Source organism: Mirounga angustirostris, unplaced genomic scaffold, assembly GCF_029215605.1.
Source record: "Mirounga angustirostris isolate CCGP_5_RB_7025 unplaced genomic scaffold, mMirAng1.0.hap1 SCAF_4, whole genome shotgun sequence".
NCBI classification, from domain to species: Eukaryota; Metazoa; Chordata; class Mammalia; order Carnivora; family Phocidae; genus Mirounga; species Mirounga angustirostris.
This window is the reverse complement of record NW_026991712.1, coordinates 63109036-63115699: the sequence shown is the minus strand read 5'-3', so window position 1 is coordinate 63115699 and position 6664 is coordinate 63109036.

Below are 6664 nucleotides of genomic sequence, written 5' to 3'. Positions count from 1 at the left end.
AAAGTGGTTGGGGTGAATACAAGACAAATAATACGATGATAAACTTTAAACCCAAACATAGTAATAATTACATTAAATATAAATGGACTACATATACCAATTAAAGGACAGAGATTGTCAGTGTGGATAAGCAAGTAAGATTTATATAGGCTGAGTATAAGATTCACAGTGTAAGACCAGATAGATTGAAAATAAAAGGATAGGAAAATATATTACATGCAAAAAGTAAGCATAGAACATATAGCACAATGATATAAAGCACATTCATCAGGAAGACATAACAATTGCAAATATGTATGCATTTGAGCTTAAAAATATAGAATGACAAAATTAAAAAAAACTAGACAAATGGGTATTCATAGTTGGATATTTTAATACATTTCTCTCAGTAATTGACAGGAAAAGTGGAAAATGTGTGTGTATATATATAGAGAGAGAGAGAAGATTTGAACATCATTGTGAAATTTATTGTAAATTGAAATTTACAGTATACTTAACAATACAGGAAACACATTGTTTTCATATGCAGATGAAATGTTCATTGAGAAACACTATACTGGGTCAACTTTCTGTACTTAAGTCACGACAGGATTAAACTAAAAATCAATAACAATGTAAATTAGGAAAATCCCAAAATTTGGAAATTAAATGTTCTTAATAACACATGGGCCAAAGAAGAATTAAAAGGGAACTCAGAAAATAAACTAAATGATAATAAAAATACAACGTACACAGCATACAAATCAGTGCTTAAAGAGAAGCTCAGAGGTTTAAGCAAGGGTTATTAAATCATTGATACAAGTTTCTACCTTTAAATCTAAAAAAAAAAAAGCAAATTGCATCTACATAAGAAAGGAGGAAATAATAAAGATAAGACAAACCAATGAAATAGAAAATAGGCTAACATAAAGAATATCAGCAATGCCAAAACTGATAAATTTTTAGTAACACTGACAAAAAGAGAAACAAAAATTACCAATATTAGAAATGAAAGACAGGACTAAACTTTCCTACAGATCATATATACACAGTGGATAACAAAAGAATATTATGAGCAACTTTATGCCAACGTATTAGACAAATTAGATATAATGAAAAAAAATTCTGGTGAAACTTCATACCAGAGATAAAACAGGAAATTGTACCTCTGACTAGTCAAATATTTGTTAAAGAAATTGAATTTATAAACAGAATCCTTCCCAAAAAGAAAACTTAAGGTGAAGATGGTTTTATTGGTGAATTCTATCAAATATTTAAGGAAGAGATAAATTCAAATGTAATAAACACTTTTAGAAAATAGAGAAGAGGGAACACTACTCAGATTGTTTTGAGAGCAATGTAGCTATAATATCAAAACCTGACAAAGACATTGAAAGAAAATTACAGATGAATATCTCTTATGAATATAGATGCATAAATTCTTAACCAAACATTATTAAATTAAATCTCTATGATTAATACAGTGTTAATCAAATTCCTAATGGGCTTTTGTAAAAAAGAAATTGATGAGCTAATTCTAAAATTTACTTGGAAATAATAACCTTGAATGGCTGAAGTCATCTAGGAAAAGAATAGTATCAGTGGAATTACAGTATCTGATTTTAAGCCTCAACATAAGGCTACCATAATCAAAACCATGTAGTATTAATGTAAGGATAGGCAAACAAATCAGTGGAATGGATTAAAGTCCAGAAATAATGTGTTCAATTAGTTTTCAACAAAAGCACCAAAGTAATTTGATACAGAATGGATAATAGGTTCAACTTCTGGTGTTGGGACAATTAGATAAACCTACAGAAAAAGAATGAATTTTGACCTTCTACTTCATACCACAACAAAAGTTATTTTGAAATGATTATATGTGCAAACATAAACACAAAGATTATAAACTTCTAGAAGAAGAAATGCTGAATATATTAGTAATCCTGGAGTGGGCAAAGACTTCTTAGAGATAACAAAAATTACTAAGGATAAAAGAAAATTTTAATAAACTGGGCCTCATTAAAATTACAAGCTTCTCAGAAAATGAAAAGAGAGAAGAAAATAAAATGTAAAGGCATACTACTGAGTGGTACAAAATATATGCAATATATTCAACAAAAGACTTGTATCTAGAATGTATACAGAGCTTCTATAAATCAATTTTTTAAAAGGGTCAGTAGCCTAATAAAAATAGATTTCAATATGCAGCTCACAAAATAAGCTAAGCAAGTGGTAAATGAGCACATAATAAGGTATTCAACATCATTAGCTATAAGGGAAATGCAAATTAAAACAACATTGAGATATCACTTCACAACCAACTAGAATGGATAAAATTAAAGACTCTCAACACCAAATGTTACCAAGGATGTGGAGTAGCTGGAATTCTCAAACATTGCCCATGAAAAATTCTACACTTTGTAGAAAATGTCTGGCAGTTTCTTATAAAGTTCAATATGTACTTAACCCTATAGCCTAGCAATTCTTAGGTATTTTCCCAAGGGCAGTAAAACATGGATCCACAAATATTTGTATATAAAAGTAGTTCTATTCAAAATAATCCAAACAGAAAACAATCAAAATTACAGTCAGGAGAATTTATAAACAGTTTGTGCTATATTCACATAATGGAACACTGTTCAACAATAAAAATGAATTAAATACTGATACAGATAACAACATGGATCAGTATCATTACTATGAAATGAATTGTTTCCCTTGCCAAATTCATACATTAATGCCATAATTCCTAATGTCATTGTATATGGAGATAGGGTTTGGGGGAGGTTAATTAAGATTACATGCGGTCATAAAAGTGGCCAAAAAGAAAGTCCTACCTAATCTAGTAGGACTGGTGGCCTTAGAAGAGGAAGAACATTCTCTCTCTCTCTCTCTCTCTCTCCCTCTCCCTCCCCTTCTCTGCTCCCTCTGTGACACTCATGTGTAGGTACTGAGGGAAGACCATGTAGGACACGGTGAGAAGGTGGGCATCTGCAGCCCAAGGAGAGAGCTCTCACCAGTTATTGCCATGCTGGTATCTTGATCTTGGACTTGCCAGCCTCTGTGACTATGGGAAAATAAATTTCTGTTGTTTAAGACACCCAGTCTAAGATACTTGGTATGGCAGCCTAAGCCAACTAAGACACTCATAAACATTATGTTGATCTAAAGAAACCAGACGCAAATGATTACATACTATTAATTTAACCATAAGAAATTCAAGAATAGGTAAAACTAATCTATGGTGATAGAAATCAGAACATGGTGGGCCGGGTGCGGGATTAGCATGAAGAAACTTTCTGGGGTGATAGAAATATTTTGTATCTTGACTGGGTTGTTCATTACATGGGTGTACATATACATTTTGCAAAACTCATTACATCGTACATTTAATATCTGTGCATTTTACTAAAAATTTGGATTGAAAGAGAAAATAGCAATTTTCACAAATAAAAATTTGGCAGTATAATGTTACATTATGAGACTATTCCAGGAGTTAAAATTAAAGTTGACATTTGTTATTGTTTCTGAAATGAAATGATGGTTGAATTTCATGTAAAAACACATGAGGTATGAAAAGTAATTCAAGACAATCATATGGGTCCTTACTACAGTAATGTCTCATAACCGTGACCTCTGATAAATTTTGCAAAAATGTGTGTCTTTTGTAAGCACGATGTTTGAATAATCCTGAGCAGAAACAGAAATTGTCATTTTAATTTCATAGTAGCACTTCAAAAAGCAGAATTTGATCTTTGATGATAAATTTCCTAGTTTTGAATATATGTACTCCTCCAGTGTGGTCACTATCATATATTTGATATACTGAATTTCCTTTCTCACTAGTGTGCCTGTGATATAAAGCGTGAAAGATGTGGAAATTTGACCTGAAAATGCCCTTATTGTCAACTGAAAATGTACTATAATGTGAATATGATTATATTCTTTTTTAAGCATCTTTATTGAAATATACAACATGACATAAAATTCACTCGTTTAATGTGTACGTTTCAATGGTTTTTACAAAATTCACAGAATTTTGCAAACATCTTGCAATCCAAGAATATTTTCCTTACCCCAAAAGAAATCCAATTTTAACAGTCACTACTTGTCTCTCACACCACCCACTCCCTCACCTCTAGGTAATCTTTAATCTATTTTCTGTACCTACTCTCAACATTACATATAAATGGAATCATATACCATGTGGTCTTTTGTAAAGACCTTCTTTTGCTTAGCATGAAGTTTACAAGATTGATCAATGTTGTAACATTAAAAAAAAAGAACAACAAAGCAGACTTTATGTATTAGAGCATTTTTAGGTTCACAGAGAATTGAACTGAAGGTACAAAGAGTTCCCACATACCACCCACTCTCATATTTGCACAGCCTCCCCTACTATCAACATCCCACACCAGAGTGATATGTTTGTTATAATAAACCTGCACTGACACATTACTATCACCCAAAGTCTATACTTTACATCTGGGTTCATTTTTGGTGTTGTACATTCTATTGGTTATGAAAGTGTATAATACAGTATCCTCCATTATAACATCATACAGAGTAGTTTTATTACCCCCCAAATCCTCTATGCCATATTTGTGTCTCCTCCCCCATAACCCCTGGCAACCACTATTTCTTTTACTTTTCCCATAGTTTTGTCTCTTCCAGAACATCACACAGTTGGGCTCATGCAGTTTAGAGGCTTTTGAGACTGACTTTCACACAGTTCTGCACAGTTTATTTATCCATTCATCTACTTGAAAGACATCTTGGTTGCTTCCAAGTTTTGGCAGTGTAAAGAATGCTGCTGAAAATATCTGTGTGCAAGTTTTTGTGTGGACATGAGTTTTTCAACTAATCTGGGTAAATACCAAGGAACATGATTGCTGGATTGTATAGTAAAAGTATGTTTAGTTTTGTAAGAAACTGCCAAACTGTTTCCCAAGGTGGCTGAACCATTTTGTATCCCCATCACCAAGGAATGAGAGTTCCTTTTGCTGCACATCTTCACTAGCATTTTGTGTTTTAAGTTTTTTTGGATTTTAGCTATTCTAATAGGTGTGAAGAATTATCTCATTGTTTTAATTTACATTCCCTAATCATATATGATGTTGAGCATCTTTTAATATGCTTATTTGCCATCTATATATCTGTCTATTCAGATTTTTGACCTATTTTTTATTGGTGTTTGTTTTCTTATTGTTAAGTTTTAAGAGCTCTTTGTATATTTTGGATAACAGGCCTTTATCAGATGTATCTTTTGCAAATATTTTCTCTGTCATTCTTTTGACATTGTCTTTCCCAGAGCAGAAGTTTTTAATTTAATCAGGTTCAGCTTACTAATTCTTTTTAATTCATTCTCCATGGATCATGCCTTTGGTGTTGTGTCTAAAAAGGCATTAATTTACCCAAGATCATTAAGGTTTTCTGTATGTTATCTTTTAGGAGTTTTATAGTTTTGCCTTTTACGTTTAGGTCTGTGTTCCATTTCGAGTTAATTTTTTTGAAGGGTGAAAGGTCTTTGTCCAATTTAATTTTTCTACATGTGAATGTCCAGTTATTTCAGTACCATTTATTGAAAAGACGGTATTTTCTCCATTTTATTACCTTTACTTCTTTGTCAAAGATCAGTTAACTATAGTTATGTGGGTCTATTTCTAAGCTCTCTATTCTGTTCCACTCATCTCTGTGTCTATTTTTTTACCAATGCCACACTTCCTTGATTATTTTAGGTTTATGGTAAGTCTTGAAGTTGGGTACTGGCAATCCTCCAGTTTTGTTCTTCAGCTTCATCTTTGTGTTGGCCACTTTTGTCTTTCTATATAAACTTGTGAGTAACTTTGTAAGATATCCACAAAATAAGTTTCTGGGATTTTGATTGGGACTGTAATTGAATGTATAGATCAAGTTGGGAAGAATTGACATCTGGATAATATTGAGTCTTCCCATTCCTGAATATGGAATACCTCTCCATTTATTTAGTTCTTTGATTTCATTCATCAGAGTTTTGCAATTTTCCTTTCTTTCTTAGACTTATACCTAAATATTTCACTTTGTAGGGTGCAAATGTAAATAGTACTGCATTTTCAATTTCAAATTTCACTTATCTATGCTGTTTTTTAGGAAAGCAATTGACATTTGTGTACTAACCAGTACCCTACAACCTTGCTATGATTACTTGTTTGTTGCAGGAGCTTTTTTGTCAGTTGTTTCATGTATTTTATATAGACAATCATGTCATCTGTGAACAAAGGGTTTTATTTCTTCCTTCTGAATCTGTATACCTTTTATTTAGTTTTCTTATTACATTGGCTAGAACTTGAAGTACAGTGTCAAGGATTGATAAAAGAGAACATTCCTTCCTTTCACCTAAAATCTTAGTAGGAAGGCTTTGAGTTTCTCACTATTAAGTAGTAGAATTTTAGCTGTAAGTTTTTGTAGATATTCTTTCTCAAGTTGACGAAGCTCCCCTTTATTCCTAGTTTATTGAAAGTTTTTGTGAGGAATGGGTGTTGGATTTTGTCAAATGCTTTTCTGCATCCCTTGATTTGATCATGTGATTTTTCTTTTTTAGTCTGTTGATGTGATGAATTATGTTCATTGATTTTTGAAAGTTGAACCAGCCTTGCATACCCAGGATAGACCTCACCTGGTCATGGTTTATATCCTTTTGATA